This window comes from Balaenoptera borealis (assembly GCF_965194805.1).
Source record: "Balaenoptera borealis genome assembly, chromosome: 8".
Classification (NCBI taxonomy): domain Eukaryota; kingdom Metazoa; phylum Chordata; class Mammalia; order Artiodactyla; family Balaenopteridae; genus Balaenoptera; species Balaenoptera borealis.
The window spans coordinates 75,814,174-75,842,125 of NC_138865.1; the positions used below are offsets into that span (position 1 = coordinate 75,814,174).

The following is a 27,952-nucleotide window of genomic DNA, read 5'->3' on the forward strand; positions in this document are numbered from 1 at the left end:
CGTCTAAGTCAGTGTTTCTCAACTGGGGCCCTCTAAGGGATCTTTGGTAAAGTTTGGAGACATTTTTGGTTGTCTCAACTGGGGGTTGTGGTGCTACTGGTGTCTAGTGGATGAAGGCCAGGGATGCTGCTGAACATCCTACAATGCACAGGACAAAGAATTATCTAGCCCAAAATATTAGTAGTGCTGCCATTGAGAAACCTGGTCATATGCTGTGGTAACAAATAACTTTACAAAACCTCAGTGGCTTAACTCGGCAAATAATGGTATCTCCCTCATGCTGTATGTCCAGTCTGGGTTGGATTGCAGCCCTGCTCATTGTAGTTCCACCAGGGAGTCTGGCTGATGGAGTCTGTGTGGGCTTCCACCATCACTGTGACAGGAGAAAGGAACTTAGTGGATGGCACAGGAGAGTTTTAAACTTCTGCTCAGAATTGGCACGTGTCCTTTCCAATCGCGTTCCATTGGCCGTTATCTATCATATGACCAAGCCTAAATTCACAGCAGGTGAGAAGTGCATTTTTGTCTTGTACCCAGAAAGAGGAAAGAATGGGAATTGTTTTGAACTGCTCTCATGACTGTTGTACTGATGGTAGTAGCGGTTGTGGCAGTGGTGCGGGGATTTAGGCAAGTCTTCTGCTGCATAACAAACCACCCCAAACTTAGGGGCCGAGGAAAACAACAGGCATTTAATTAGCTCATGAAGCTGAAATTTGGATAGGTCTGGAAGGGAACAGCCCATCTCTACACCATGTGGCATCAGCTGGGGCAGCTCGAAAACTGGGAGCCAGAATCATGTGAAAGCTTGATCGCTCATATGTCTGGCAGTTGATACCGGCTAGACTGAGACCTCAGCTGTGACTGTCAGCTGGACCACCTACACATGGCCTCTACATGTGGCTGTTTGGCTTCCTCACAACCTGGTGGCTGGGTTCCAAGGCAGAAAGTAAATGCTGCCAGTTTCTTAAAGCCTGCGTCTGGAAACTGGCACAGCATCACTTCTACCGTATTCTCTTTATTGAGGAGTTACAGAGCCCAAATTTAAGGGGAGGGGACATAGACCTCATGTTTCAGTAGGAGGAAGGTCAGAGAATCTGGGGGCTATGTTTTAAAACTGTTTCTCAGGTCAGTGACAGGGTTGAAGAAATGGCAAGATTTCTTCAGATGGAGTTTGGGGAATGTGCATTCTGGACAAAAGCACATCATATCTGAATTATTCTCAGTTTTCTAGGTGGTCCTGCCTCCTAGCTACTCACTCCTAGTGCTGACATAAGCCTTATAAAAGTGTTTTGAGCCAATTATAAAATATATATCAAGTGCACTGTTTCACTAATGTGAAGTGCAATCTGGGTTTATTCTGATTTAATTGTCTAAAATTATACATGATTCATTCTAATGCAAACAAATGAAATTTAAAGCATCACCTAATTTTTCTGTTAAATGTTTGTTTTTCTTTAATAATAATAATAGCTTAGTTCATAATAATAGTTTAGTTTACCTCAATTTTGGGATTTAGTAGATTAGTGGTACTCATTCTGCTTTGGATTCATTTTGCTATGAACTTCATGGTTCAATTTTGACTTTAAAGCAGGCTGGACTTGACCTGAAACACTTTCTTCAGGAATCAGATGCAATAGGGGTTGAGGAACAGCATACATGGGCCATCCTTTTTCTGATTTTGAGAAGGGGATTATTACCAATATCCATGTGTTTTCCTGTCTTTTCAGAGTAAATCCTAACAGCGTTGGCTGTGGGTCATAGAACCACAGAATTGTAGAGCAGAGAGCATCTTTCAAGGTCATCTAAGTTGAGTTTCCTCATTTTGCATATGAGAAAAGTGAGAAAAGTGAGAATCAATGAGGCAAGGTGACCTCTTAGAGTTACAACTCACTATTACACAGAAAGAGGAAGGGCGGTTGGTACATGGTAGAGGGGCCCCATGTTGGTACATGAAGGACAGTTGGAGGGGACCCACTGATGAACTACAGGGAATCGAATGTTCCCCCCTGTATTTTTCACTGAGGAAGAAGCAGCTTCTTAGCTTCTACTGCATTGGCTTTTCTTGTGACCCTTGTCCCAGCCCTTGGCTGCATCTATTCCACATTCCTAGGTCTGGACCATTCCATCTGCCTTCTGTTTATGCACTGACAGCTGCCTTTCCCCTCATCCTTTGTTCTTGTTCTTTTAAATCCAAGGGGGAGTTGCTCCACTGATAGCATTTGAATTCAACTCATGAAAAATTCTATAACAAGTGTACTTGACTGTTTGATCTCTGGCTTCTCCCACATATTTGCCCTTTATACCCTGAGACCCATAAGCTTCATTTCCTTGGAGCAGATTATAATTTCAATGGAAAGGAAATAACTGTGTAGCTTTCAAGCTGAGCTCAATTCTAATAAGAATCAAGCAAAGCTCAATCCTGGGCCACTGTGGATACTCAGGCACTGAATCAGGCTGTGGCAATCTCTCTGAAAACACAGCTTCATTGTTATGATGCTGGAAAATCCCTGACCTCGGTTCAAATTCCAGCCACGCCATTTACCTGCTGTGTGATCTGGGCAAGATGCTTAAGCTCTGCAGACTCAGTTTCCCCTTATATAATTGGGAACACTAATATTTGTTAGTGCATCCTGTGTGTCAAACTCTTATGGTTTATGATCCAGTGAGGAAGATGGACATGAATCAAATGATCACACATAAATATAAAATTATAAAGAAGTAAATCCACAAGCCATGAGTTCATAAATCGGGACTTCCTGGGCAAACTGGGATATATGGATCCTCCCCATCCTACCCTTCCCGTGACAAAGAAGGTTGGGAAAGACTTCCCTGGGGAAGGGGAGATGGAACTGAGATCTCCAGGAAGAGTGAGGATTACTAGGCAAAAGGGGTAAGACAGGAACATCTAGGCCAAGAGAGCAAGCGGCATATGCAAAACTCTAAAGCAAGGGGAAGCATGGAGCCTACAATGGATTGAAGACCGGAATGGTAGAAGACTAGAGGAGTGTGCGGCAAATGTAGGGGCCAGAGCACTTGCCTGTCTCATAGGTGTTGGGAATGTGGGCTTGATCCTGGCTGGTTTTAAGCAGGGGAATTGCAAGACTAGATTTGTAGTTTAAAAAAATCAGTCTGGCTTCAGAGTACAATTGAGTTCAGTAGTGGTTCTCAGTCTTGGCTTTCAAAGTGAAGCTTTTACACAATACCGAAGCCTGGGCCCCACCCCCAGTGATTTGGACTTAGTTGGTTTAGAGTAGATTCCTGTAGATGATAATGGATGCCAGGGCTGAGATTTAATGTAGAAAGCAGCTTTAATGGATGTGGGGAAGAACAACTGCATAGCTACTCCTGTAGCCCAGATAAGTAATGATGAGATAGGTTTATGGCAGTAGCAGGGCCCCTGTAGCTATAGAACAGTGATTCTCAAACTGTACTGGACTTCCAGTTCCTGGAGGACTTGTTAAAATGCAGATATCTGGGCCCCCTTGATTAGGCCTGGGTTGGGGCCTGAGAATGTGCATTTCTGACCAGTTCCCTGGAGATATTAGTGTTGCTGGTTTGGAGACCACATGTGGAGAATCACTGATCTAGAGAAAAGCTGTCAGATTTGGTAGATAAAATGAACAGAATTTGGTGATAGATGGCCTATGCACCTAAGGGTGAGGGAGACTGCAAGGACTCTTTAGTTTTCTGAATGTATGGGTTGTGCCATTTATTGACATTCGGGGAACAGCCAATCAGACCAGAAAGGATCATGAATTCAGTGCTGTGCATGTATTTGAGGATGTCTTTGAAACAACTAAGTGGATATATTAAGTAGGGACATATATAGAACTTGGAAGAGAAGGTGATTAGAGATGTAAATTTGAGAATCATTGTATAGATTGCCACTGAAACCAAGGACTTATCTATCAGTGGGACCACTCAATTTTCCAACTTTCTTTTGCTCTTATCCTTAGTTTCAAAGCTCTGGCTTCTCTTTTTCTTAGCCTATCCAAAGTGTCATAACCCTTCCAGCCTCAGTGCCTTCTTAAAGACTATTCCTTCTGTTGGGAAGAATGTTTACTCTCCCTCTTCAAATTTAGCTCCTTTTGCTCCCTTTGGATTCCACCCCTCAGGCTTGGTCATTAGCAACCAGGAACCTTTGTTTCTCTGATTTGTAGCATAAATCAAAGTTGGTGATTATGTGTTTATTTGTGTGATAATTTGCTAAATGGTCATCTCTCTTACTAGATTCTAAGAGAACACCACTGCGTCCTGAGGGCTTAGCTCAATATCTAATTGCACTTAAGGAAACCCTCTGAGACAGTTGTTAAGTGTCCAGCAGGTTAGTTACAGAGGTGGTAGTTGTTAAAAGTGGTAATTTCTCAGGAATGGGGAGAAGCAGTCGCTGGTGTGTTTTTTCAGTGATGAGATTAAATTTGGTAGGACTCCGAATGTGTGAATCAGCAACAGCGCCATCTGGTGGAAGTAAGTGATGCAACAACTACCACCTGGCAGTCCAGGCCCAGGGTTTTTTAAACAAATGTTGCTCTGGGAGAAAAGACTTTTTTATACTTAAAAAATAGGAGTAAAATTTATTAGAGGGAAAATGGACTCTCTTTTTGAGAGAGACAGTTGGAATAATTGGATATTGAAAACAGCGTTTAGTTTTCAAAAAAGAACGACACTGTAATTCAGAGGGCTTTATTCAAAGGACACATATGGAAGGAAATAAGGAAGTTAGAGATCTCCACCCAAAGCCAGCATTACAGAAAAGCGGGAACAGGCATATATATAGCTGTGCTTCTCAGACTGATTTGCATTTTGGAATTGACAGGTCAATGCGGATATTGCTATCTGGTTGTCTTGTAGTCCCCTCGGTGGCAGATGCAGGTCTCAGTTACTTTCTCCGCTCTTGCTCCACGACTGTGGGCCTTCCTCCTGCAGAGACACGGTGTTACTAAAATGGTGACGTCAGGGGCTTCACAGTATGGTGGCTTGAAGGTATGAAAGTGGACTCATAATTTGTCTTTGTTTCTAAATTTTTCTCAGAATGGGGAAGATATATGGCTTTTTAATTCTGTGATAGGAAATGAAAACTGTGACTATAGCCCACAATTTATGAAATTGATTTCACAACGTGCAGCTCTCTGCTTCTAACTCAACTATTCTTGTTGCTATCAGTAGACTTAGTGAAGGACTTGAAGCCAAGTGGATTGATGTTGGTCAGTCACTTCCCTGAGTATGATGTCCCTATTGGACAGAGCTTTTGTATCCATCTACTTCACAGACCATTGTCCAGCCTGCACATCGTTTGCTCAGAGGTCTGGTGCCCTCCCTTATTCCATTCAGATACGGCATTGTTGGGGGTCATATAATACAGAATATAATCACTGTACCAGTTAAGTAGTTTTGATTCAAATAGCTTAAATTATAAGGGAATTTATTTCTTATATAACTGGTAAGTCTAGCAATAAAATGGCCTTTCTATGAGGGATGATCCAGTGGTTCAGTGATGTCAAAAACCCTGTCTATTTTTCCACTTTGCTATCTACAATGTTGGCTTCATCTTAAGGTTGTCTTCCTTCATTGTCATAGGTTTTGTATCAGTCAGGATCAACTGGATTATGCTATAGTAACGTTATGGACTGAATGTTTGTGTACTCTCAATCCATATGTTGAATCCCTAATCCCCAATGGGATAGTATTAGGAGGTAGGGCCTTTGGAAGGTAGCTAGTGAGTAGAGCCCCATGATGGGATGTGCCCTTATAAGAAGAGGAAGAGACATCAGAGTTTCCTTTCTCTGTCATGAGAAGACACAGTGAGAAGGCAGTCATCTGCAAGCCTGGAAGAGGGTTCTCACCAGACACCGAATCTGTGAGTACCTTAATCTTGGATTTCCAAGCCCCAGAACTGTGAGAAAATAAATATTTGTGTTTAAATTACCTAGTCTATGTATTTTTTTTTTTTTAAAGAATTTCACTTTTATTTATTTATTTATTATTTTTTTAAATTTTTGGCTGTGTTGGGTCTTCGTTTCTGTGCGAGGGCTTTCTCTAGTTGCGGCAAGCGGGGGCCACTCTTCATCGCGGTGCACGGGCCTCTCACTGTTGCAGCCTCTCTTGTTGCGGAGCACAGGCTCCAGACGCGCAGGCTCAGTAGTTGTGGCTCACGGGCCCAGTTGCTCCGCGGCATGTGGGATCTTCCCAGACCAGGGCTCGAACCCGTGTCCCCTGCATTGGCAGGCAGATTCTCAACCACTGCGCCACCAGGGAAGCCCTAGTCTATGTATTTTGCTCTGGAAGCCAGAGCTGGCTAATACAGAAATTGGTACCATGAAGTGGGGTGCTGTGGAAATGGCTTTGGTACTGGGTACCGGGTAGAAAATGGAAGAGTTTTGAAATGCATGCTAGAAAAGCCAAGATTACCATGAAAGGTCTGGTAAAGGTAATTCTGGTGAGAACTCAGAAAGAAAAGAGGAACTCTGTAAAGAAAGCTTCTATCTTCATAAAGCATAATAATTAATCATGAATAGAATGATAGAAATATGGATGGTAAAGGCCATTCTGATGACGTCTCAGACAGAAATGAGAAACATGTTATTGGACAATGGAGAAAAGGCAGTCCTTGTTATAAAGTGGCAAAGAACTTGACTGAACTTTGTTCACATTCCAGTGTTTTGTGGAAGGTAGAACCTGTGAGTGATAAACTGGGTATTTAACCGAGAAGCTTTCTAAGCAAGGTGTTGAAAGAGTAGCTTGGTTCTCCCTGACTGCTTATAGTAAAACACAAGGAGAGATAAATGAATTGTAGAAGGAATTATTATGCAAAAAGGAACCAGAATTTAAAGATTTCGAAAATTCTCAGTGTGTGCAGAGAGCACAAAGAGTGTGGTGGAACAACCATTTGATAGGACATTGGTAAGAACCATGGACCGAATCAGCCACCTCAGCAGAAACTCTGCCAGTTTGAACTGAAGGAGATGGCTGTAGGACTTCTTAGATCCCACAGGACTGGACCACAGTGCTATTCAGCTGTGAAGGTGTGCTATTCTTCAAGACAAGGGAAGAACAACCCCAAAGGTGATTCAGAGGTCATCAGAGCTGCCTGCCTCCTTGATTCTATTCGTTTCCTGTCATGCATTATGTTCCCTCTCTTGTGAAAATGAAAAGGATAAGATTCAGTCATTACAATAAACTAATGATGCTACCGTGTTGGTGCTCCACAGCCACCATACTTCATTCTATGGTCTCCATGGAAAAGACCTTTGATAGCTGCTCACTCCACTATTCTTCTCTTCCTTTCTTTTCCTCCAGTTAGGAGCAGCATCAACAGCTTTTCCTCGAGGCTATCCCCAGGATCTTCTGGTGAGGGTGGGACTGTCTGGCACCACATACTTTTTTGAGCCACAGACCTAGGGGTTCAATTCCATGGAACCGCTGTCCCTCTACTGATGCTGTCACTTCTGACCCTCCCCCAGCTCCCTCTCCTTGAATCTCTTTGCCTTAGGACACATAGTTTTTCCTCCACTTCTTCTTTCCAGGGCTCTGTGATGCTGATGACTCAAGGCCAATGCTCGTACTTACCTCTTTTTTCAAGCCGCATCGTCTCAGAAACTGGGTGATAGTTTTTCCAGCCTCTAAAACATGGAGATAGCATTCTCAGTGACTGAGTGTCATTGCTTTTTGGCATGTAGAAGACTAGGTAAAGAGTGGATGCCGGAATTCTCAGAAATCTCTTAAGTGGAGGCACCAGGGGAGCAGATATGTGCTACATTTAGTTACTCATGCAGGTGTTTAATTTAATTGCCTACTAAAGATGGAGACTAGTTTGTTTATTTTAATGCGATATAACTTAAATGCAATAACGAGCATAACTTTAAGTGTGCAGTTTGATGAGTTTTGCATATGTACACATTTATTTAATGACCATCCTGATCATACAGAGAGCATTTCTAGCATCTCAAAAAGTTCCCTATGCCCCTTCCTGGTCAGAACATCCCCCAAGGTATTTACTTTTGAAAAAAAATGTATTATAAATGTTTCAAACATAAAAGCATGGAAAACAACAAAATGTACCCCCATACATATATCATCCTTATACTTATTACCCAGATCCAGTGTTTATAAAGATTTTGCCGTACAATATTTATCTATTCCCCTTCTCTTTATGCATGTGTGTTAACTATTTTAAGCACACCTCAATTATCACATCATTCTATTTTGATATACATTTCCAAAAACGTGGATATTTTCTTACATTGCCATAGCTTTATTGTACTGTGTGTTAAATGATATGGAATCATTCAACACACAGTACACATTACAATCTCCCTAACTGTCTTTGTATAATTTATTTGGTCAAATTGAGATTCCGTCAAGGTCCATGGTAGTTCTCTCTCTCTTTTTCTCCTTGTCATTTGACTTGTTAAAGATACTATGAGTTGACCTGTAGAACGTCTGTTTCCTTTAGGTGGTGTTTAACTTGTTCCTCCAGCTGCCATTTTCTTTTTTGACTGGAATTCAGCTCTAAAGCCTTCATCCAACGCAGGTTCAGGTTTTTGTGAGAATACGATGTTATATATTTCATATCACATCACGTCACTGCAGGAGGCACATTGGATCTGGCTGTTTCATTTTAGTGATATTAATATTGATTCTTGAATTCAAGTATTCACAGCCTGATCTCTCCCTTTCCTTATCAACCTTTCATCTAATGATTTCCACATTAACTTTAAACATTTATTCTGCAAATATTTATCAGAGCCTCTACTGAGTACTGTTAATGTGCAAGATACTGGGGTTACCAAGGTAGACAAAAGGAACTAGTTGCTGACAAGTATAAAGACTATTCATGTATCCTCAGCCTAAGAGTATACCCCCCAAATATGGGGTTTCTATTTTTAGAGCAGATTTTTCTAGCCAGGGAAAGATGTGAATGGAAAATACAATTGGACCCCAGAGCTTCCTTAATGTCTAATTAATCCTATTACCTTTTCTTCCTTTACTTCTTCCTCATTTCATTCCTTTCTCTTCTCTCTTCCATTTTTCAATTATTTTGCTTTCATAATATGCTGGGTATACTGAAGATCAGTATTAGAAGTAAGGTTCACTAAATTATTCTTGTTTGTATGCCACGGTGATTCATGAGGGAGTTGGTTAGATAGCAGATCATACAACAACCTAATTTGTCAAAGATAAAACTAAAATACAAGACCTTGTTACTTTTCTAAGTTTACACAATAACTGACCCTAATAATAAAGGCTGTCTTTACTGGAAGTACCCAGTAGCACACCTTCTGACAAGCAGCAGGGACTCTTCCAAGAAGAAAGATAGTCAAAGGCACATAGTGTAAATCTACACCAAAGCACACCTGATAAGGAATTGTATACACTGTCCCCTCTGGAAACTCAGTATACTGTGTATTTAACATAGTTGCTTTCTGCAGCTTAAAGTAGTTGAGTTGTATATCAGTAGGTCTTCTTCATGGAATTCAAATATTAAAGGCTTTCACTCCACCTTGAAGAAAATACACAACTAACTAAAGAAATGCAAGTTTAAAAAGGAAGAAAAAAGAGCAAAGAAAAATCCACTAGGGTCTCTAAAAAAGAAGTGTGTGAGACACTTGACTGTCAGTGGCTTATAGGTGCCATAAAATCTTATATCCCTACTTCATGTTGTGACAGGGTGGAAGGCACATTGGCCACTAACATCCCTGGCATATATTTGTGGATTTGAATTTCATAAAGTGAAATACCATCAGCTGAGGGCTTTGCTGCTACTGTTACAAAGCTGTGGCATCTATCACAAAACTGCCACATGAGAGACTTCTCAGATGACGAGATGTGGAATTCCTAATGAGAAAAGTTTATTAGAAAAGACTTTCTAATGCTGTCTCTTTAGAGAAGCATGTTTTACGTTTGTAATGGACCAAAGTTCTAGCTGTTGACTTTTCTTCCTGCACAGAGAAGAAAGGATGACACAGTGCTGTTCATGTTGGGCAGGGAAAGTGCTCTTGCCAAGCGGGTCAGCAGGACACAGGGACTGCATGCCTCACGATAGTGCAGATTGGCTCATATTTACTCAACTCTGTGGACTCGCAGTGCTCTGTGACAGATTTCAGTTTCTGGAAAAGGAAGGGCTACCTTGAGGGCACCTGCTGTTCACCCTCTATTAGATGAAGATTGAAGAACAATAGTAGCCGTGTGTAGCAACTGGCTTGAGGTCATCTTGGATACCCACATGTCAGCTCCAGGAAACGGCTACATTTTCCAACTTTCTCACCACATGGCCCTGAGAATGAATAAAAGTCAGTGCTTATTAGGGGTGTATAAAGAGTTGGTAATATACCTCTCACAAGTCCCTGACCCAGATGTAGGGGCCATTGTGCCTTGGATGTTATTGGGAGCTGTGTTGTGTGTGTTCTGTTTAGCTCCCTAGTGGAGAATAATAACAATAGCAACCGTATTAATAATAAAACCCAGATGTCAGCGCAGACCCTCTGTTCTCCGGTCTTCTTCAAGATTTTTACACCTTTCCAGGGCTTAATGTTGGTTCAGGGCTGGCTCCTACTTCCTGCTCCTGGGAGAACTTATTCCACATTCCTAGCCTCTCATCTCCCATACAGGTTCCCTTCTCTCCACCCCACGCTGCACAAACACTGTACTCATCCCCTTTTCTTTGAATTACATGAAAAAAAAATACCCTCATGGGGCACTTATGTGTAATAGTCTTTACTGCACGTTTGAGAACACAGAAGGGGGTTTATATCCTAGCAGAGCAAATATCTTAAATGGAAAATAGAAAAAAATGAAACAAAACAATCCTCAGCTACCACAGTGTTGCATTCCTATTATCTTTTTGCTCCCTCCTTTACTTCTGTTGCCTCCCCCTCAGAGGTGGGAGTAGACCCTACTATCCTCAGTCTCTGCTCTGGGGATCTTCTTGTGTATCCAAAGAAGAATGAATGTGCTCTTGCTCTGCTAAATCATCTACTCTGCGTCTCAATCCTTCTCGCCCACCAGTCTCTGCAACTGAAAGGGGGCAGCAGAGAGATTTATTTTCCCAGTGACATAAATTAATTCCTCCCCCTATTCTTCCAACTTGGAAGGCAGATTTAATTATGGTTAGTTTTGATTAAAAACAAGCTTTTTATTTTTTCTCCACTACTGGAATAATAATGTAAGGGAACATTGTGAGGTATGATTATTCTATTTTCATAATGTTATCTATTATTACTAATATCTTTTTCTTCTCCCAAAGGTGGCTGAATAATGTAGCAAACACTACATTATTAAAGATAATAAAAAAGTGGAGTCAGAGCTCTGATAATAAAATTACTGAATTCTCTAAGGCCGAGGACCTGGTTTTCAGTCATGCGTTTCCTAATCCTTGCTCCTACTGCTAGGAAGGCTGAACTGGTTTCCCTGTCTTTATCAGTGAGTCACATTTAAGAGGGACCAGGCACTTCCCTGGTGGTGCAGTGGTTAAGAATCTGCCTGCCAATGCAGGGGACACGGGTTCGAGCCCTGGTCCGGGAAGATTCCACATGCCGTGGAGCAACTAAGCCTGTGCGCCACAACTACTGAGCCTGCGCTCTAGAGCCCACGAGCCACAACTACAGAAGCCACCGCAATAGAAGCCCACAAACTGCAATGAAGGGTAGTCCCCGCTCGCCGCAGCTAGAGAAAGCCCGTGCGCAGCAACAAAGACCCAATGCAGCCAAAAATAAATAAATAAATTTTTAAAAGAAGAAAAAAAAAAGAGGGACTGGAAGAGAGGAAGATGATGACTTTTGGGAGAATGCAGAATTTGTATTGTGGAAACTATTCTTTCCTACTCAAAGAAGGACTTTGGACTTGTTCCTCTCCTTTTCCTGTACATTTGGGGATGTACATCTGTTTCCTCCTCTCCACTTGGTTAGGTGCTGACAATGTTCTCTTGTCTTAAAGTTGCTTCCTATTGGACCAGCAGAGCGTTTGATGCTAATTAGGCAAGGAGAAAGTGGTAGGAGAGACATGGCTTAGCCAGAGGGCACCTGCCTTTCCCACCATTGTTTTTGCAAAGATATTTAGATTTCCCTCCGTTAGGTGGATGCCAAAGAAGATGGATGGGGCAAAAGTCTTCTTGCAAATATCTCCCAAAAGGACTGTGGAAGAGTGGATCCAAAAAAAAAAAAAAAAAAAAAAGTCTGTAGGTTAAATTTCACAAGGAAAGGGCTGGGCAGTAGAGGCCAAGTTGAAGCTGGATTTTCCATATCAAGCAGTATGCAGAGGAAGACCCCTCAGGACCCTGCAGTGAACCAACAAATGCACATCCAGTCCCTGGGCACCTGCCATGCAGAGGAGGCCCTGTCATGTTGGTGGATAAGAGACAGCAACAACCTCCAGAAAGGGATATCAGAGTTGCTGAGAGCAGCTTGCTGCATCTCAAGTAAGTCAGTGTTACCCGCTCCCACATCAGTTGCCTGAAGTTTTGTGGGTAAATGCAGGTTGGAGAATCAGGGAGGAGAAAGGGAGAAGGCAGTCATGAGAAAGCAGACCATGCCTTCAGTGGGGGTGCTGGAAATAGTTCATACCTGCTCAAGAGACTAAGTTTAAATTTTCAGGAATTTTGCCAGTTGTTCATTGGTAGTTTGAATCAGCCCTGGTTGGACTACTCTATATAGCATTAATACACAGTGGAAATCAGTCACTGCTACAAATTGGGCACTTTAGATTTTTTCTCCCCTAAAGAGTTGGTCTACCAGTGTGCCACTGCCTTCTCCCCACCCCAGACAGGTGCTGTCCAGGGACAGTGAGAGCCTGAGGGGGTAACTTGTCTGATTATTTTAAGAACAAAAGAGAAATTAAATTGAATTATAACCAGGGAATCCTGTTCCTCAGCAAGAAAAGGGAGGTCAACAAAACAAAATTGGGTCAGTTATTAGAAAAACAAAATACCATTCTATACTGTATTCTTACCACAATTGGCTACTCTGCTTCTGCAGGGGAGGGAAAATAACTTCCCTCTACTTTTCTGAGTTCTCGGTGAGACTTCTGTAATAATAGATTAACAAGAGAAAAACAAACAAGTTTATTAATATGTATACCTCATGTATACATGGGAGATACTCAGAAGAAAATGAGTAAGCCCGAGGTGGCTTAGAATTCAGACTTAAATGCTGTCTTAGTAGGGAAAGCGGAAAAAGGATTTAGGCCTCTCAGGGCAGAGTGAATGATTTTTAGGAAAGTTGAATGGGTCCTTAGAAGAATGTATATGCGAGACATGATAGTTTGTGGCAAAGTTCGTTGAGGCGTGGTGTTGACCTCTACCCTTCTCTCCTGTAGTAAGTCAATCTTCTCTGCCTAATGAAACTCCCAGGGAAGGGATTTATGACAAGTGAGTTCCTTTTGGAGAATCTGTGTTTAGACACATAAGGGAAGTTCAGAGAAAGTCTCTACCTGCGTTTGCTGTTTTTCAAGTGCCTTCAGCTCAAAGTAGTCAATATACCAAAGTGGCATATTTTGGAGTGGCATGTCCTGAACTCCTACAGTCATATTTTAAGGTGACATATTCTGCTACCTTTCACCTCTGTTATGGATTGAATTGTGTTCTCCCCAAAAGACATGTTGAAGTCCTAACCCCCAATACCTCAGAATATGACCTTATTTGGAAATGTGATCTTTATAGAGGTAATAAAGGTAAAATGAGGTCATTAGGCCCTAATCCAATATGACTGGTGTCATTATAAAAAGGAGACATTTGGACACAGAGACAGATTAGCACAGAGGGGAGATGATATGAAGACACACAGGGAGAAGATGGCCATATGACTTAGAATGATGCATCTACAAGCCAAGGAACTGAGGATTGCTGGCAACTACCAGAAGCTAGAAGAGACAAAGAAGGCTCCCCCGCTAGAGCCATCAGAGAAAGCGTGGTCCTGTCAACTCTTTAATTTTGGTCTTTTAGCCTCCAGAACTGTGAGACAATAAATTTCTGTTGTTCTAAGCCAGTTTTTGGTACTTGTTATGGCAGCTCTAGGAAACTAATACAGCCTTCAAATTACAGTTGCAATGGCTAGATTGGCTCCCATTTGTTGATTATTGACAATTATTTACAATTTATTTACAAATTATTACAATTTACAGAAGCCCTGTAAGGGTGAGAAAACTGAAGCTTCTGTTAGTCATTGCAAAAGAGCATCAGAAGTTTCCAGGCAAGGAGGAGCCTCGGATATCTCAGAATCAGCAACAGGGAACTGTCACTAGATTTCTCCAGGCAGACAGTGAGGAGCTGGGTACTTACAGGGAGAGTTATTGTCATTCTATCCAGACCCATCCATTGCTCCAATTCAGTTAAAAACTGAAGATGTGTCCTTTGGCTTAAGGGATATGACAGTAGACAGGGAGATGATAATGAGCAACCAAACAAATAGGATATTCTCAAACAATTTGCGATTAATTCAAGGTGTTGTGACTCAAGCATCCAGTGCTCCAGTGAAGGAACTGGCTTAAATAGCTTGCTAGGTGTTCCAGCAACCCTGGGCCAAATGCTTCAGGGCTGAATGATTATCAAGAATAAAATACCAGGGCACAGAGCAGAGCCAAGTGGAGAAGGGAAAGCATTCTAAAATGCTAATGTGACAGGTTGTGAAATGGTAGCAGGGCTGTGAGGGAAGTAAAATGGAGAGTGATGAGTTGTGGATCAGCAAATAATTACCATGTTTCTGGAGCCAGGAGGATTACTCAGTAAGCTAACAAATGTGGGGTCGGTTGCCTTAAACCTGCTACACCCAGCTTATTTTGCAGTTTTGACTTAAGTCTTGAAACTGTAAAGCTCATGACATGCAGCCTGGGATAAAAATCGGGGGTTTCAATCAATATCAACTGACATAGTAACTTTGGGGGTCAGAATGTCTTAAATGAAATGAGTTTTAGTGGCTCTCAGAAGATAGTGGGAACAGAACATTCTATCTTGGAGACTGTGTCTGCTACAATGAGGGTGACACTGGAACCTTGAAAGTGGCAGAACTTTTTCTCAAAATTCAAAGATTTTGGTTGTAATATGGGTAGAAAGAGGCTCCAGGTGATGGCTGTATTTTTTCTGGGCTGATCTCTGGTTCCTGTATAGATCTTACATTTTAGACCCACAGAATGTCTTTATTTACTAAGTGTCTCTTTTGTACTGGGCTTTATGCCAACTGCTGGGGACACAAAAATGAAAATGTGCTTCTTGCCGTCAGTAAAAGCTAAGTAAATGTCTTGTTTAGAGACAGACGTTCAAGCAATTATAATGTAACGTAAAAGTGATTTCTAGAGGTCTGCACACGGTGCTCCAGAAGCTCTGAGTTAGGAAGGACCAGCTCCCTAGTGATGAGGAGTGGGCTGTCAGGCAAGGCTCCACAGAGGAGCTATAATCATAGGACTGGGGTCCGTGAAGTATGTCAGCAGGTGCCAGATTACAAAGACTCTCATGCCAGGCTTAAGGGAGCCATTTAAGTCTCTTCAGTTGTATGGTGACTCGATTAAATGTGTTCTTTAGAAAAATCTCTATGGCAGCAGTGTGGAGGATGAAGTGACAAAAATACACACTGTGGCTTTCTTTGTTCTACACGGCAATTTTACCTTTAACTGTGCACACACCTTATTGACTATACTCAAGCCACAAAATGCACAGACTTAGAAACCCTGCATTACACTCCTGCACCTAGGTTTGTCACTGATTCAGCATATGCCTATGCTCCATCTTATAGTCATATGATTTTGTTTATGGAATTGGTTAAGACTAATGAGTAATAGGCTGTGTTCAAATGTATAATTTCGTAATTCTCACCAATACTGTAGGCTCTCTCTTTTGAGTTTTTCCATTGTATCTTTGGCTTTACAAAATACATTAACACAATTTAATAATAGATCTCTTGGAACATGGTTGTGTGGCATAAAGGAGTCTGTCTAAGCAAAGTCAAAAATAAGATGGTAAGAGTTATTCTACAGAAATCCTACTGTTCTCAAGCTACTGCTGGATTTCTTTTTTAGTTGTTTGGAAAGAAATAAAACCAAGCATTCTTCTGCATTTAAATAGTCACAAAAAAACAGAAGTTCTTAGGGATGAATTATATTAGAACTTACTTCTTTTTTGTATAACCCTATATTCTATAAGCATGGTTCTCATTTCAGTGGTTACCAGAATCACCTTCAGGGCTTGTTAAAACAGAGAACTGGGTCCTGCCTCCGGAGTTTCTGATTCAGTAGGTCTGGGATGAGGCCTGAGCATCTGTATGTCTGAGTTCCCAGGTAATGTTGCTGCCGCTAGTCCAGGGACCACACGTGAAGAAACATCGATCTGAAATAATAATGGTTATTAACTTTTTTTTTTAAATTTAATTAATTAATTTATTTTATTTTTGGCTGTGTTGGGTCTTTGTTTCTGTGTGAGGGCTTTCTCTATTTGCAGCAAGCGGGGGCCACTCTTCATCGCGGTGCGCAGGCCTCTCACTACGGCGGCCTCTCTTGTTGCGGAGCACAGGCTCCAGACGCGCAGGCTCAGTAGTTGTGGCTCACGGGCCTAGTTGCTCCGCGGCATGTGGGATCCTCCCAGACCAGGGCTCGAACCCGTGTCCCCTGCATTGGCAGGCAGACTCTCAACCACTGCGCCACCAGGGAAGCCCAATAATGGTTAACTTTTATTTGGCACTTTCTGTGTTACAACTGTGTTATGAATACCTTATTTACCTTAGCTCATTGAATCCTCATGACAACCTTAAGACTCTCCATTGGTCGAGGACGTCTCCCTTTCTGTATCAGAAAGAGAAGTTTGATTCTAAATCACAAGAGAATCTTACCAATGGAGAAGGTACCAACTTAAATCTGCATAACAAACTTTTCCTCGTTTACTGTGCTAATAACCTCCTGTGACTGACCTTTTCTCACCTTTCCTTCTTCGGTCTTTAGGTGAAGATGGTATTTGAGTCAGAATTCTAAGCCACCCTGGAGAGTTACTCATTTTCCCCTGTGTATCTACCATGTGTACATGAGGTATACGTGTTAATAAACTTGTTTGTTTTTCTCTTATTAATCTGTTTTTGTATTACAGGAGTCTCAGCTAGAACTCAGAAGAGTAGAGGGAAAATTATTTTTCCTCCTCTACAACATCATAACAAATGAAACTGAGACTTGAGAAAGTAAAGTAACTCAAGTTCACTCAGCCAATAAGCAATGGGTGAGGACTAAATCCAGAATTATACATGCTAGTGAATTGTATTGATTTTCCTGTTGGTGAATTCCTATATCCCAAGTATGCCACGCATCCAGAAACTTTGGAACCCTGAGAACATTTTATTGTTGTGTTTTGTGACTAATATTTCTTTTTTCTGAGATGAACGGTGTTCTTTGTAAAAATACTCAAATTTTTAGGTAGAAACTTACTTCCTCCCCAGTGAACATTTCTGACTAGAGAGAAATTGCCAAACTTGTTAACTCACAACAAAAATAAAGAGCATCTGCTATTTAGCTTATGGCTTTTAGTTTTGGGAGGTGGTAGGAGGAAGACTAGATTGCCACCACTATAGATCATTTCATTTTTATTTTATTCAATGTCATTTACAGTGCTGTATATAGAGGTGGTCTTGAGAGCTTTATGGAGATTATTTTTTCAGTAGTACAGATGGCTCTGCTAAATATTTAAGGCATCTTGGCGAACAAGAATATGATCCTGACTCAGGGGAACTTGGTCATGTAACTCACTTTGTTTCAAGTGCTTTGACCTCTGAACATCTAAAATGGACACATATTTTATTGGCTTATTAACTCATTGCTGGAGCCACTGAAGGCCCAAGCTACAGCTTCATGCCTGACCACAAACCAAGGATTTTTTATTGCTTATTTTACTGGCTCTTTGCCTGTTTTCCTCTCTCTATCCATAACCACGTATGTATAATGTCCAACAAACGCTCTCTTTCTCTCTTTTTCTCTCTCACAAACACACACATACATTAACACATCATTTTTCATGGATATGTTGGGTCAGAAAAATTTCTATGTTCTGAAGCTAAGTATAAAACATTTCCTCTGACCACAGCAATGCCAAGTTCAGTTTTAAGGCTGTTATTTTGTTGGAATATAATGGGAGAAAGGGCCATCATCACTTGGTGATAAAGTTTCCTGTAATTATGAAGGAGAAAACATTGATGCCCAATATGCTTTTAATTTTAATGCCAGTATGTCAGAATTGAATACATTTCAAATATATACAATTCTTCTGCCGATAAGCTCTCATTGTAATCCTGGACATAACTGAAAAAAAGGAGCTATATACTGAAATTCACCATGAAAATTACCTTAGAAATGAGCCAAGCTGAAACAAGAGTATACCCCCATGCTCCTGAAAGTTTACAAGATTTACTAAATATTTTTAATATGGAATGGTTTACAAGAGCCTCCTCTATTCACTAGCTCTATATCGTCACATTTCTACCCACCATCTAAGGGGAGTTGATCATGGCTAGAAACATTTCTAAGTGGAGGGTTGCAATTTACCCCCACATTTATCCTGCATTTATTTATTATTTATTTATTCCTGCATTTATCACATATTCAGCAAAATATTACAAATTTTACTTATTTTTCTTCTTTTTTGCTGTCTCTTTCCACAGCTGTATGAGCAGGGATTTTCATCTGTTTTGTTTACTACTATATCCTCAAAGCCTGTAACAGTGCCTGACACACACTAGGCATTACATAAGAACTTGGTGAGTTAAATAAGCACTTGTTGAGTGAATGGATAATAAACAAATCAGTGAATAGATTAACTCTGTTGGTTTACTATTCATCATCAGAACTGAAAAAGTTTAAAGAACCTCTATTTAGTTATGTTATGGGATAGAGATATTTCTTCCATCTCAGAGACCTTCCTTTTGAGAGGAAAATAGGATATGTGTTTACATGTGCTCTGTCAAATATCTAATAAGTCAGACAGAGAAAGATAAATACTGTATGATATCACTGTATGTAGAATCTAAAAAAGCTGAACTCATAGAAACAGAGAGTAGAATGATGGTTACCAGGGGCTGAGGGTGTTGGTCAAAGGGTACAAACTTACAGTTTGAAGATGAATAAATTCTGGGGATCTAATGCACAGCATTGTGACTATAAACACACAAACACACAATGGAGCTACAGCATGAGGTGTGGGAAGGGGAGTCATAGAGAGCAAGCATGGATGGGTTGGGTTGGTATCAGGTAATGAAATAACTTTAACATCAGACCACTGCTTTGGGATTTCATTGTGTGGTCACTTGAGGTTTTTCTGTTTTGTTTTTGTTTTTTAAAAAAATTTTATTTATTTTATTTATTTTTGGCTGTGTAGGGTCTTCGTTTCTGTGCGAGGGCTTTCTCCAGTTGCGGCGAGTGGGGGCCACTCTTCATCGTGGTGCGCGGGCCTCTCACTGTCGCGGCCTCTCCCGTTGCGGAGCACGGGCTCCAGACGCGCAGGCTCAGCAGCTGTGGCTCACGGGCCCAGTTGCTCCGCGGCATGTGGGATCCTCCCAGACCAGGGCTCGAACCCGTGTCCCCTGCATTGGCAGGCAGACTCTCAACCACTGCGCCACCAGGGAAGCCCCACTTAAGGAGGTTTTAAGCAATCAAAATGATGATTTAGGAAGATTAATCTGGTGCAATTGTGAAAAGTGAAATGAGAGGAAGGCTTCAGGCTTGGCTTGATTCAAGGTTCAAATAATATCACCAAGATACATCTCTCATTTGTTTATTTTTGTTGTTTCCATTACTCTAGGAAATGGATGCAAAAAGATATTGCTGTGATTTATGTCAAAGAGTGTTCTGCTTATGTTTTCCTCTAGGAGTTTTATAGTGTCTGGTCTTACATTTAGGTTTTTAATCCATTTTGAGTTTATTTTTGTATACGGTGTTAGAGAATGTTCTAACTTCATTCTTTTACATGTAGCTGTCCAGTTTTCCCAGCACCACTTATTGAAGAGGCTGTCTTTTCTCCATTGTATATTTTTGCCTCCTTTGTCATAGATTAATTGACCATAGGTACATGGGTTTATTTCTGGGATTTCTATCCTGTTCCATTGATCTATATTTTTTGTGTGTGCCAGTACCATGCTGTTTTAATTACTGTAGCTTTGTAGTATACTCTGAAGTCAGGGAGCCTGATTCCTCCAGCTCCGTTTTTCTTTCTCCAGGTTGCTTTGGCTATTCAGGGTCTTTTGTGTTTCCATACAACTTTAAAAATTTTTTGTTTTAGTTCTGTGAAAAATGCCATTGGTAATTTGATAGGGATTGCATTGAATCTGTAGATTGCCTTGGGTAGTACAGTCATTTTAGCAATATTGATTCTTCCAATCCAAGAACATGATGTATTTTTCCATTAGAGTCATCTTCAGTTTCTTTCACCAGCGTCTTATAGTTTTCAGAGTACAGGTCTTTTGCCTCCTTAGGTAGGTTTATTCCTAGGTATTTTATTCTTTTTGATGCAATGGTAAATGGGATTGCTTCCTTAATTTCTCTTTCTGATCTTTTGTTGTTAGTGTACAGAAATGCAAGAGATTTCTGTGCATTAATTTTGTATATTGCAACTTTACCATATTCATTGATGAGCTCTAGTAGTTTTCTGTTGGCATCTTTAGGATTATCTATGTATAGTATCCTGTTGTCTGCAAACAGTGACAGTTTTACTTTTTCTTTTCCAATTTGAATTCCTTTTATTTCTTTTTCTTCTCTGGTTGCTGTGGCTAGGACTTCCAAAACTATGTTGAATAAAAGTGGTGAGAGTGGGCATCCTTGTCTTGTTCCTGATCTTAGAGGAAATGCTTTCAGCTTTTCACTGTTGAGTATGATGTTAGCTGTGGGTTTGTCATATATGGCGCTTATTATGTTGAGGTATGTTCCCTCTATGCCAACTTTCTGGAGACTTTTTATCATAAATGGATGTTGAATTTTGTCAAAAGCTTTCTGCATCTGTTGAGGTGATCATACAGTTTTTATTCTTCAATTTGTTAATGTGGTGTATCACACTGATTTGCAGATACTGAGAAACCTTGCACCCCTGGGATACATCCCACTTGATCATGGTATATGGTCGTTTAAGCTTAAAAGCTTTTGCATAGCAAAGGAAACCATAAACAAAACAAAAAGACAACCTACAGAATGGGAGAAAATGTTTGCAGTGATGCAACTGACAAGGGATATACAAACAGCTCATGCAGCTCAATATCAAAAAAAACAAACAACCCAGACAAAAAATGGGCAGAAGATCTAAGTAGACATTTCTCCAAAGAAGACATACAGATGGCCAGCATTGCTAATTATTAGAGGAATGCAAATCAAAACTACAATGAGGTATCACCTCACACTGGTCAAAATGGCCATCATCAAAAATAAATGCTGGAGAGGGTGTGGAGAGAAAAGAACCCTCCTACACTATTGGTGGAAATGTAAATTGGTACAGACACTATGGAGAACAGTATGGAGGCTCCTTAAAAAAATAAAAATAGAGTTACCATATGATCCAGGGATCCCAATCCTGGGCATATATCCAGAGAAAACTTTAATTTGAAAAGATACGTGCACCCCAGTGTTCATTGCAGCACAATTTACAATAGCCAAGACATGGATGCAACCTAAATGTCCATCGAGTGATGAATGGATAAAGATGTGTACATATATACAATGGAATATTACTCAGCCATAAAAAATAATGAAATAATGCAGCAACATGGATGGACCTAGAGATTATCATACTAAGTGAAGTAAGCCAGACAGAGAAAGATAAATATCATATGATATTGCTTATATGTGGAATCTAAAAGAATGATACAAATGAACTTATTTACAAAATAGAAATAGACTCACAGACATAGAAAACAAACTTATGGTTACCAAAGGGGAAAGAGTGTGGGGGAGAGATAAATTAGGAGTTTGGGATTAACATATATGCACTACTATATATAAAATAGATAACCAACAAGGACCTACTGTATAGCACAGGGAACTATACTCAATATTTTGTAATAACCTATATGGGAAAATAATATGAAAAAGAATAGATATACATATATGTATAACTGAATCACTTTGCTGTACACCTGAAACTAACACAACATTGTAAATCAGTATACTTCAATTAAAAAAAAAAAAAAAAGAATATATGGTGCTTTGGAAGCCAGAAGAAGTAAACCAAGATGGAAGGAATAATGGCAAGATCTTTTGATGCGAAGAAGTTAAGGTTGATGAAGTTTTAGGAAAAGGCTATCAGATTTGGTGATTAGGATATTCAGGCAGTTTTTGTTAAGGGCTGAAAGTCATGGGAAGCTGAGCAAGCAGTTAGGCCCCTGTTATCTGATATTATGACATTGTAGAGATTCAGTAATCAGGGTATTTAAATTTTTTCTACCAATGTTTAGTAGCTTGAGGACATGAACAGAGAAGGTAGCAGGCAGGAGAGGGATGGGGGCATGTCGGGTACTTGGGATTTAAGGTTTGAATGGCGGAAATGGGTTTAAGGATTGAAGTTTGTTAGAAAAGACAGCATTGAAATATCTGACTATGGGATTTTGCTACAGAAAGGAGACAAATGAAGTCAGAAGGCCAGAAGGGGATTTAGGAGACTTTTCAAACTGTGTTCTCTATTTCAACTTGGACCAGTGGGTTCGAGATAAGGCCAACCTGTGCTGATCTCAATACCTTCCCCCACTAAACATGACAGAAACTTTGCTTTGATCAGTTTCGGTTATTAGGGCTCTATGCTGGGTTTCTTTTCTGTTTGCCCCCCAGATCTACTTTCCACCCTCTACATTCTGCTCTGTGACCTGGTAGGCTGATGAATAAGGACCATATCAGTGGGTTATCTTGCTCTCCAGCTTCTGTTTGGATTTAGCCATTGGGGAACACTGGTCTGAGACTGGAGAAAGGGAGAATGTGAGGGAGGTATTCATTCTTCTGGCTCCCTTCCTATAAGGTCGTTTTGGTCCTCTCCCCTTCAGGCCTAGAGACGGAAATAATGCCCAGCTTTCTTAGCCCTTCGTGATTTCTCTATACTCTGACACACGTTTGAAATTGCCTATATAAATTATTCTGCATATGCTTTACTTTCTCAAATTACCCAAGTTGAAAGTTCCATCTGGACCCTGTCTGACACAATTCTTATGTAAGATTTCATTATAAAAAGTTGTCATCACTAAAAAAATGTTTGAAACCAGTAGACTAGTACAGGAGTTGGCAAATTTTTTCCCTAAAGAGCCAGATAGTAAATATTTTTGGTTTTATGGGTTATACAATACCTGTCACCATTCCTCGATTCTGCTCTTTTAGTGAGAAAGCAGCATAGACAATAAGTAAGTGAATGAATATACATGTGTTTCAATAAAACTTTATTTACAAAGATAGGCAGTGGGTTTTATTTTTGGCCTATGGGCTGTAATTTACTAATCCCTGATCTAGGACAAGCAGTCTTCTGTTGGATGCATGAGACTGATTCTCAATCTGGGAAGATTTTACCCCTTAGGGGATGTTTGGCAATGTCTGTAGACATTTTTGATTAGCACAACTGTAGGAGGGGTATGCTTGGGGAATGTGCAGTGAGGTAGTTCTTTTGATTATAATCTTCTGGGGCTCTGTGTTTAAGACTGGCTACCTTAACATTTCAGATGGGGAAGGAGAGGAATTGATAAATCCAACATGGGTTATTGTACTATGAGTTTTAAATGAACCTATATATCATCCTAAAACTATTGAACCAGAGCAAAACGGCGACATTTTTATTCCCTGAACTGAACTGATATTTCTTTTGACTAATGTCTTCATTAACAGACAGGGGACCATATCTCACTCCCCACACACCCCACCACTATATCATTAATTAGTGGACAAGTTGAAGAGCAAGGACACACAGAGATCTGTGTCTGGATGACATCATAATTTTGATCAACTAAACAGTCTGGCAGTAGCTTTGAAGAGATGCTTAACTTTTGGAAATTACTTCTTTATTGCAACCAAAGCTATTAAGTTTAAAGGTCCATAAAGATGAGATAAACAGTCATATAGACCTTTTGAAATTCATACACAGTGTGTTAAATGGATTTAATCACTGTCATTTAAATATGGTGATGTTTTAGCAATGTCCATACACTGGCAAATATCAGATCATTGACTGCTTAATGGAGGACAAAAATTTGGAGAAGAACAGTGGATGAGATGTTACTTATATATGACTTCTGAGTCATTTTTACAGGGTTTTCAAGGAAATAACTTGACTCTAGTGTACTACAGTGGAAAACAGCTCTATACCTGGATCCATTCTTTTTAAAATTAATTTTAGAGTTCATTTTTTTCTATTGGATGCTTTTATCATAGTCTAACTTAAAGATTGACAATCCTTAAAAGGTCAGTTTAGAATAATTCTGACCCTGAGTACCAGGGAAAGAAATACAATTGAAACATGAAACCAAATTTAGCCAATGTATCAAATACACAATATAATCTTAATCCTCGCTAGTATTGATTATTTCCTATGTGCCAGACAATATACTAAACAGTTTTCCTGGATTTACTATCTTAATTCTCCTGGTAAACTAGAGATATGTGCAATTATTGTCACCCTCATTTACCAGATGAAGAGAACTGAGGCATGAAGAGATTACATAATTGGTTCAAAATCACAAAGTAACACTGTTGGAATTTTCACCCAGGCAATTTAATTTCACAGCCTACACTTAACCACTCTCTTACACTGCTTTCCTTTTCTGTATTTTTGTGGTGAATATGATAAGATAATTTTGAAGGCATTATGGTATGTTTGATCTTAATAACCCAGGTAATAAAGCTGTCTATAATACAAGTAAGCTGTGTGGTCTTGGGGAAATCACATAACTTGCATCAGTAAAGTGAGGGGGTAATACTGAGTAATTTCCAAAGTGGCTTTTCTACTCCAACATGGTATTTCCAAGATACTGTATAATATTTTTTAACCATATCCTTCAATCAAATGGTCATCCTTTAGCATTAAAATATTTGGAATAGACGCTTTCCAAGTTTGCAGAAAAATTTCCCAGTCTCTCTTTGACCCCATTGGTTGATGCTTAGATGTAATAAGAAACTCCACAGCCAAAAAAGGAAGAATATTGTTTAAGTCTTCACTCTGTCATAAAAGAGATGTTTTGCCAGTATAGGAAATTCACAGAATTTTAGATCTGTAAAGCCATGACCTAATCTGGCCCTCTTACATTGCAAATGAGGAAGCTGAAATCCAGAGAGGTTCAGGGACATGTCCAAATTCACAAAGCTACTTCATAGTAGAGCTGGGCTACAATTATCTGGATTCAGATCCCAGGTCTCTTTCAGTGAATCACAACCACTTCTATCTTAATTTCCCCAAGTCATAGAAAACCACTGGCCTATTTTAGTCTGGGTTGTTTAGTGGAACAGAGAGATCTGGGTTTGAATCTCAGCTTTATTGCATACTAGATGTGAAACGTTGGGGAAAGTTAAAATGAAAATATGTATGTGTATGTATATATATATATATGCATATATAATGTCCAGGGTTTATATAAAGTCATCCCTTGTTATCTTTGGAGGATTGGTTCCTGGATACCACCCTGCATTCCCAAAGGATACTTGCTGAATATAGTGTATTAATGTTGTAAGTCTGTTTGGTTTGAGTTTGTGAAGTCTTGTTATTATATAAGAACTATCATTATAAGTAGTTTATATCTCATTTTGTATTACACATTTAAATTAAGCAAAGTTAAATAAAAAAATTAGAGAGATAGAGAATTTTTTTCAAGAACTATTCATACATTTTCTTCTAGGCATGAAAATGCTTAATAGTCCAGTATGAGGACTCTTTTTAAGTGTTAGAGATTTTCTTAGACCCTCACATGATAGCGGCTGCATGATTCAAATATGTTAACTGAGACAATACCAAATGTTAAAAGACCACCGTGAATTTCAAAGCTTCCAAAATAATTTCATTCATCACACAGGCATTTACATGCATTTTACAAAATGACAGCACATGAAAAGGCTATCCACTGCAGCATGACTTGTAAGAGCAAGAGTGGAAACAACTCAAATGACCACCAATAGAGACTGTGAACTCGTGATGTAATATCCATATAATGAAATATTATGCAGCTGAGAGAGGGCATGAGGACTATTTCTATACACAGCCAGGGGTAATCTTGAGGATAAACTGTTAAGTGAAAAAGCAAGATAGAGGAAACATGACTCGTAAACTACCATTTATCCAAGAAGAGTATGTGAGTATGGGTATGTGTTTGTACATATACATATGAATATAAATATATATGTGTAAGGTGATGGTTAATTTTGTGTCATCTTGGCTAGGCTGTGGTACCCAGTTGTTTGGTCAAACTGGTCTAAATGTTGCTGTGGAGGTATTTTTTATGTGTGAGTAACATTTAAGTCAATAGACTTTGAGTAAGGTAGATTACCCTTCTAATGTGGGTGGACCTCATTCCATCAGTTGAAGGCCTTAAAAGCAAAGACTGAGAGTTCCCAAAGAAGAAGGAATTTGACCTCAAGGCTGCAAAATCAACTCTTAACCTGAATTTCCAGCTTGGTGACTTTCCCTGCAAAGTTTAGACTTGTCACTCTCCACAATTTTGTGAGCCAATTCCTTAAAATCTCTCTCTCTCTCACGTTATACATATATCTGAATGGAGATGAAAATGATGAAAAGGATGGGGATAGAACAAGTGAGACTCCTCTGGGTATAGCTTGCTAGTAGATATGACTTTGGAACCAAGTTAATATTTTCTATAATTAGAAAAAAGGCAAAATAAAAAGGAACAATTTCTTAAAAGAAAGTAAAAATAAACATATTAACGGTGAATCGAGTTGGTGGCAAAACTACACAAGTAAATGATTTCAAGTGATTTTTTAAAAAAATTTATTTATTTATTTATTTTTGGCTGTGTTGGGTCTTCGTTTCTGTGCGAGGGCTTTCTCTAGTTGCGGCGAGCGGGGGCCACTCTTCATCGCGGTGCGCGTGCCTCTCACTGTCGCGGCCTCTCTTGTTGTGGAGCACAGGCTCCAGATGTGCAGGCTCAGTAGTTGTGGCTCACGGGCCTAGTTGCTCCGTGGCATGTGGGATCTTCCCAGACCAGGGCTCGAACCTGTGTCCCCTGCATTGGCAGGCAGATTCTCAACCACTGCGCCACCAGGGAAGCCCCTCAAGTGATTTTAAATCATGGTTATTTGAGTGCGCATCTCTAGTGAGATTAAAAACAAAGGTAGGAATTGAGGTTTCCTGGGCAGCGCTTCTGCACAGGGCTGCGCACCAAATTGTCATGTTGCTTGCAGCGGTTCTTCGCTGGGAACACTAATCCCATGTGTTAGGTGCGAGGCTTCTGCACACAGCCCACTACAGGCAAACAAAACTATACTAAGCCCTAAAGAAGAGCTGTGTGGCTGACAGGGTCTTGGTGTTCTGGCCGAGTGTCAGGCCTGTGCCTCTGAGGTGGGAGAGCCGAGTTCAGGACATTGGTCCACCAGAGACCTCCCGGCTCACATAATATCAAATGGTGAAAGGTCTCCCAGAGATCTCCATCTCAACACTAAGACCAAGCTCCACTCGACGACCAGCAAGCTACAGTGCTGGACACCCTATGCCAAACAACTAGCAAGACAGGAACACAACCCCACCCATTAGCAGACAGGCTGCCTAAAATCATAATAAGGTCACAGACACCCCAAAACACACCACCGGATGCAGTCCTGCTCACCAGAAAGACAAGATCCAGTCTCATCCACTAGAACACAGGCACCAGTCCCCTCTACCAGGAAGCCTACACAACCCACTGAACCAACCTTAGCTACTGGGGGGCAGACACCAAAACCAACGGGAACTACAAACCTGCAACCTGTGAAAAGGAGGCCCCAAACACAGTAAGTTAAGCAAAATGAGAAGACAGAGAAACACACAGCAGATGAAGGAGCAAGGTAAAAA

General features: G+C 40.3%; 1 protein-coding gene across 20 annotated transcripts in view; it reads left to right on the forward strand.

The window, feature by feature from the left end:
* The window catches only part of TMC1 (transmembrane channel like 1), a 431,339-nt gene that overhangs the window by 179,380 nt on the left and 224,007 nt on the right, over positions 1–27,952 (forward strand). The window contains exon 4 of one of the 20 annotated variants that reach the window (XM_082401412.1): positions 11,243–12,412. The exons of 18 other annotated variants lie outside the window; for them this stretch is intronic. The gene's annotated coding sequence lies outside the window, so the exon portion shown is untranslated. One more of the 20 variants, XM_082401400.1, reaches the window with a different exon arrangement.